The sequence below is a fragment of the Sturnus vulgaris genome, chromosome Z (assembly GCF_052056855.1).
Source record: "Sturnus vulgaris isolate bStuVul1 chromosome Z, bStuVul1.hap1, whole genome shotgun sequence".
In the NCBI taxonomy this organism is placed as follows: Eukaryota; Metazoa; Chordata; class Aves; order Passeriformes; family Sturnidae; genus Sturnus; species Sturnus vulgaris.
This window is the reverse complement of record NC_142283.1, coordinates 51,687-58,435: the sequence shown is the minus strand read 5'-3', so window position 1 is coordinate 58,435 and position 6,749 is coordinate 51,687.

Genomic DNA, 6,749 nt, shown 5'->3' with positions numbered 1-6,749 from the left:
AGAGATGCATGGTGCTACCCTTCCTCAGGAGCTCTGGCCAGAGCTGGCTCAGAGGCTGTGGCACCCATTGGGGCAAGAGATGCTCAGGTCATTGGTTGCCTCTTCTGCTATCTCTATGACCATGCTGCTGAGACAGCTAGGCCTCCTCTAGGTACCAGTATGAGGGTCCTCATTGTTCACTGGCCCCTAGGAGTTGTCCCAGATGCTGTAGCTGGCATTATCTTCTGATTGGGACGGCACTTGGTCTTGTCTTGTCAATAAGACAATTTTTCTTCATTGTCATCTTCCCTTTGGGAGAGCTCTTTGTCATTGTTGTCTTCCCCTCACAACAACAATTTGTCATTGCTGTCTTCGCCTTGTGACAGGTCTTGGTCTATGTGGTTTTCCCCTTGGGACAGCTTTGGTCTCTCTCCTTTTCCTGTTGGGACATTGTCTTTCCCATGGGAGACCTCTTTGTCATTTTTATTTTCCTACTGGGACACGCATTTCTCATAGTGATCTTCATCTTGGGACATGCCTTTGTTATCCTGCTGGGTACGTTTTTTGTCATTGTCCTCTTCCCTTTTGGATAGGTCTTCATCTCCCCTGTATTTGCCTGGGGACATCTCTCTGTCATTCCATCTATTCCCATCTTCCCGTTGGGACATGTCTTTGTCATTGTTGTATTCCCATTATGACAGCTCTTCATCACTGTAATCTTCCCACTGGACCAACTCTTCATTTCCTGTATTCGCCTTGAGACAGAACTTTCTCGTTGTTGTCTTCCTTTTCAGCCAGTTCTTGGTCTCTTGTTTTCATTATGGGAGAGGTCTTGTTCTTGATGTCTTCCCTTGGCACAGCTCTTGCTAGCAATCAACTTCCCACTCTTTTTTCTCCTCAGATAAGGCAGCACACTTGTTTGGAAAATTTGGTTCCAGAAGCTCTGGCATCCTCTGATTACTCTTGATTTTTTCAAGCTCCTGGAAGAATTGTCTGACTATCCTGAGCAGGAACAGCCTATGCTCTGCAGGCGGTGGGCTTCTCATCTTCACCTTCTGCAAAGGCTCTGACTTGGACACAAAGCTCAGATCCTTTTCAGTCTTGTGCTGCACCAGCAGAGACCTGCTGCTGAGATTGCATTTAATGTTGCTGCTCTGTCCAGTGCCAGGTCCCTGCATCTCTGCCCAGGGTAGCTGAAGTAGCCATGCAGTGTGCTCAAGCCCACCATTCTGCTAGCTGCTGGCCATGTTTCTGGCTCCCCATGTAGTTCTTGTGACGGATGTCAAGCATAGGGATCTGGTTCTTGTCCTTCCCACCTGCTACATAGGTTTTGTGGTGGTGTGGTACAGCCCTCAAACTCTAAACATCTGTGGCTGTGCTCTGCTCACTGGGGGTGCCCTGTGCGATGGGGACAAGCAGTAGGTGGCTGTTGCTGACTATGATGATGGCTGTTCTGCCTGTGGCAGAAGCAATCAGCTGCTGGCTTCTGCTAGCAAAGGAGGCAGCTTTTGTGTACAGGAGTGCTGCCACCTGTATAGCCGGCAGATGAGCTGTCTCTTCCTTGTATCAGTCTGGTGTGGACAAGGCTTCATCTGCAAGAGCAGCTGAGCAGTGAGGCTGCCTGACTGTGGCTCTTCTGCCTCCTGCCTGTCAGCAGTTCCTGGGCCTGGGAAGATATTCAGTCTTATCTCCCCCAGTCTCCATACATCTTTGTAATGTTCCCAGTGTCCTGTGAGCTCTCTGGGCAGGGAAACCCTGTCACCCTGCGCCCATAGAGAGATGAAACCTGGCTCTGGCTGCCTTGCAGTGCTGCCTACATTTGCCTGTGCTTCACCTGCATCTGCCTCAGGCCCACCTGTGGTAAAGTGGAAGCATGGGATGATGGTGACTGCCTTGGAGAGAGGCAGAGCCCTGACACAGCTTCATGATGCCCAGTTTGTACAAAGATACAGAACCCAGTTTTTAGTCTAGTCTGTGTAGCTATTGAGAATAATGGACCACCATTTCATCATCAAGCAGGATCTTCTTTATTAAACACACTTGAGTTTTTATGTGTTTCTTCTGTGTACAAGTTTTAGGCTCAATTACACAGCCAGCCAGTAGGAGAGAGAGAAAGTAACCACATAAAAGCAGGAAGAGTAGAGCCGATGTTTCTAGCTCTTATCATTCATCCCACACACATTCACAGCCCAGTTTTCTGGGTTGTATATCAAAGCACAGGTATTTATGGCTGTACTTGATCCTTTGGTATGCATTTTCCCATAGGAGAAGAGCTGTTAATCGAGATCAGGATGGCCTACTTCTTCTGTAACTTGTCAGTTATTTAAAAGGTGGGAAATGTGAGAGGAAAAGGACAGGAAACATGAGGTTAAAAAGAGGGAGATGTGAAGAAGGGCAGCAAATAGGAGGAGAAAAGTGTGAGAAACATAGGGAAAAGTTGTGGGGGATATGAAAAGGTCAGGAAATATGAGTGAAAAATGGGCATGAAACGTGAACCTCCCACTCCAGGTCTGGACCCCACTGCAGCCCCAGGCCCTCTAGCTGTCACTCAGCCTTGGATGTTGCTAGCATCCACCATCAATCCCGGACCTGCCCAGCTTCTGTTACCCAGCCCTGGATCCTGCTTCTTCTTTCAGCTCCCTTCAGCTCCCATCAGGACCCAGTCAGCTCCCATCATCCAATTTTGGAGCCTGCAAGCATGTACCCAGGCCCCAGGCCTTGGCTCCCAGGCACTCCAGACGTCCCAGCATCCTCAGCACCAGAAACCTCATAAGTATGCAGTGTTCTGAATCATGCCTCTGTCTTCATGGGCAGAATGATGCCCCACTCCACAGTTCATGGAGTGGCATCTAATGCATCCCACATGCGCTGGGGGAGAAACCTCAGACACACCCACTACCCAACCTGGAGACACTCCCAGTCCAGCACTCCTGCCACCCACTGAGTTCCGTATCCACCCTGGGACCCCCATGAACGCCCATTTTGGGACACCCACCATGCTCTTTCTTGCCTGCTCCTTCTGAACTTTAGTCCTTCCCCATAGCACCTAAGCAGATTTGGGGTTACAGTTCCTGGGGGGTGGCACTGGGAGGATATCCATCACTTGGCCTGATGGCTGAGCTCCCATCAGTTGATGATGGACCACTATGGAGTCATACTCCTGAAAATGAAGGTAAAAAAGGGAACGACCTTGATGGGGTCAGAGACATGGGGGACATGGTGATGCCAGGGGACACACTGAGCCTGAAGGTCATTGCTACCTCCCCCATATGTCCTCTTGCTCTCATATGACTCCCCTGGTTTGCTGCGTTCCCCCAAACTTACCCCACATTTCTTAAAGCTTACCCTTAGCCCCATACAGACTTTCAAGCCTCAAGTGGCTCTTATAGCCACTGTCAGCCCTGTAGGGACATCTAGGCCAGGAGACCAGCTCCTTTCTAATGCCTACATTAGAAGTCAACTCGGTTGGAGAGCTAGAGGGGTTGTGCACACCACCACTGCTCCCAATGGGCAATGCAGAAGAGGAGGTGAACAGCTGTGTCTCTCAACAGAGCTGGGGCTTTCATCCTCACAAGAGTCCTCAGATAGATGCTGGCTGGCTTTTAGTCTAGGGATGTCATGTCAACCAGGTGCTGTAGGGTCATGGTGACACGGCAAAAAAGCCCTGGTTCGTGATTTCACTTTCTCCACTGTTTTCCCTACCTGGAAATACCTTTTTTAGTCTTGGATGTTATACTGGATCGTTGTTTTTAGGGGTTTTTATTGCCGAGTTTTGTCTCATGAGCACTTGCTGTTTCCCTATTCGCATATTATGTTGGGCGCCATTTGCGGGGGTAGTGGAGGTGGATGTCAGTGTGAGAGTGAGTAGTGGGACAGGGTAAGGGACAGACAACCAGGAGTATTAACAATTTACATAGATATACAACATTAACAACAGTCAATACAAACATCAACAATTATGGTCAACTAGGTGGACACACATCAACACAAACATCAATAGCTGTAGTCAACTGGGTGGACACCTTGTAGAGAAAAATCTGTGTTTGGGAGTTAATTCCCCACATATTTCCGCCTCTTTCTTTTTGATCGGGCTCAAGCCCACATTTCAATTTGCAGTTTCTGGTTCTTGGAAATAAAATTTCCATAATTTTTGGTACTGGTCATAAGCCTTTTCGGCAGTTTTATGTTCTTGTTCTTGACTTTTTACTATCAAAATTTTGGTTTGTCTCTGATTGGTCATTCCTGATATATTTGCTTGGATTTTGGAAGCTACTATTCGGAGCAAGCAAGGGAGTAGGCATGGTAGGAACAGTAAACTTGTTCATGCAATAGTGATAATAAAAGCTGCCTTCTTCCATCACTTTCCTTTAAAGGACCAGAAGTCATTCCACCAACTAGTGCTTACCAGGGGAGTCCACTCTTGGGTACCAACATATGCTATTTTGCGTATTTCTTTAGAGATGTTTTTGATCACTTCGCTTTTATCATTGATCTCCAAGCAGCACTCTGAGGAATTAAATTCGCTGCATATTCCTCTTTCATCAGCCAAGAAATAATCTAGAGCAAGTCGAATTTGGTAAACGGCTGCTCTGGTCTGGGTTAATTGGTTACTGATGTGGTCAAGGGCGAGAGCTGTTTTGTTAGAAACAATTTCCAATACTGCTTGGAACTGAATAATTCTATTGAGCATATAAATCGGGATATGGTACCCCCAAGATCCGTCTTGGGCCCAGGCTGCAGGTCCATAAGTTTTAATTATCTCTTCTGCAGTCCAGACTTTTCCTTTCCATTTTTGGGTACTCCTCATGTAAATTATATTTCTCCTTTTTCAACTAGTTTTTCTTAAATTGTCGTATCATGGCACTCCCAAGTTTAACCCTGATTCTTTTGGGAGTAGGAAGAAGGCAGGTTTAATTATGCCTATGGTACAACTCCCTGCCCAGTCTCCTGGGCAGGAAGATTAGTATATGCTGTGCTTCCACAAATCCAGAATAAGTGTTCAGGGGCTTCCCAAAATGTATCCCTTATTTCTGAGGGGTATTCCCAAAATTTGGACAATTCTCTTACTCCTCAGAAGGGGTTTATTCCTTTTTCAGCACATTCATGCAGCCCGTACTCCTCGTGATAAATGCACCCTTTTTCTTTCTTTCCAGTCGACCAGTATCAATTTGGTTCTTGGGGAATCCATTTAGTGCCTAAATTCTTTGTTTTCAAGTACCTTTTACACGCCATTCTCCCTACAAGAGTTTTGTACTTGTTCCCTGTTCTCATAATACATTCTTCCCCGATTACTTTAGACTTTAAGTCCCATTGTTCCTTTTTTCTTCTGTGTCCTGGGATGTGAAGTTCCTGTTTTGCTTGTTTCCAATTTAGAATCTATAGTGGTCTTAGACTAATTCCCTCCCAAGGCCAAATTTCTGACATCTGGGTATTCCCACAAACCCAACAGTTAGTTATGTTTAATTCCCTGCTAATCCTTTTTACCAAATCTATAAATAGGTTTTTCCCTTGGGGTGTTTCCAAATCGTTTTTCTTTTTAGTCACTACCAATTGCTTCTCTTTTATCAGGTCTGCTAGTTCCCCTTGATTCACTTGATGTTTAAATCAAAACCAGGTTTCTCCTACAGGGCACTCCCCAAATAAGCGCTGCCTGAATGAAGCTGTCTTTTTTGCAATCCAATAAACCTTCCTGTCCTCTTGAATGAGTGGTTATCTGTGAATGGTTAAAACAACTGGGGTTTATATTGGTGTGAACTCTTATCAGAGACCTGAGAGTTTCCCCATCATAGAGAGGGTGATAGCACTTGGTGCATACATTTTCTTTACTTTTTGTCATGCTATTCATCAGCCCTCCTGAGAGTCTGGTATGATCCATTCTTGCTCTCACCCAGTCTTGCCTCTTGGGGATGGGGAATTCTCCAGGGTGGATAGCAGAGTCTGTTTACTTTATCCCCAGTTTTTCCTTTACATTTAGTGGCCCTTGGGGAATACTTTGTAGGAGAATTAGTGTAAGTCAAGGTGAGAAATGGTGATGTCTTTTATTTTTAGAAATGGTAGAAACCTTAATTAACTTCAATCTTTAAAAAAAAATCCATAAATTTACAACAACAATTTCAAAAGAAATTCACAACCATTTTAAACATCACCAGTAGTTATTAAAAACTATTCAATGGGAATGTCAGTCTCTCAGGCATCCTTTGTCTTTCTCTTAAAAATTACTTTAAGATTTCTGGTATTTGGAATTGCAGTCCACTCGGGAGAGTTTGCAAATGACCCTGCCGAGTCTGGTCCGTCAGGGGATGGTACCGGTCCTTTTACTCGGGAGATATGAGTCCAGTCTCTTTCTTGCGTCCGCACTGCGGTGTGTGTCATGAGTTGTACCTGGAAGGAACCTTCAAATTTAGGGGTTAAAGGAGTGTTATTCTATGATGTAATAACTACCCAATCCCCAGGGCTAATCTGGTGAACATCTGCATCAAGAGGAGAGGTCTGGGGAAGATATCCTTCCCAAGACACTCCAATGTTTTCCCAATAGTTCTTAAATACTCTTGGGTTGCTGCTTCCCCTTCTAGGTAATCTGCTGTGCTGAAGGGGGTTATTAGGAAAGGGAGCCCAAACATCATCTCATAGGGGGAAACCCATGTCTGTGCAAGGTCTTCTTCTAATCTGTAAAAGGGCAAGGGGTAAGCACTTGAGTCAATTCATCTACATTTCTTTTATCAATTTGATCAACACATTCTTGAGGGTTTTATTAATTCTTTCTACCCTCC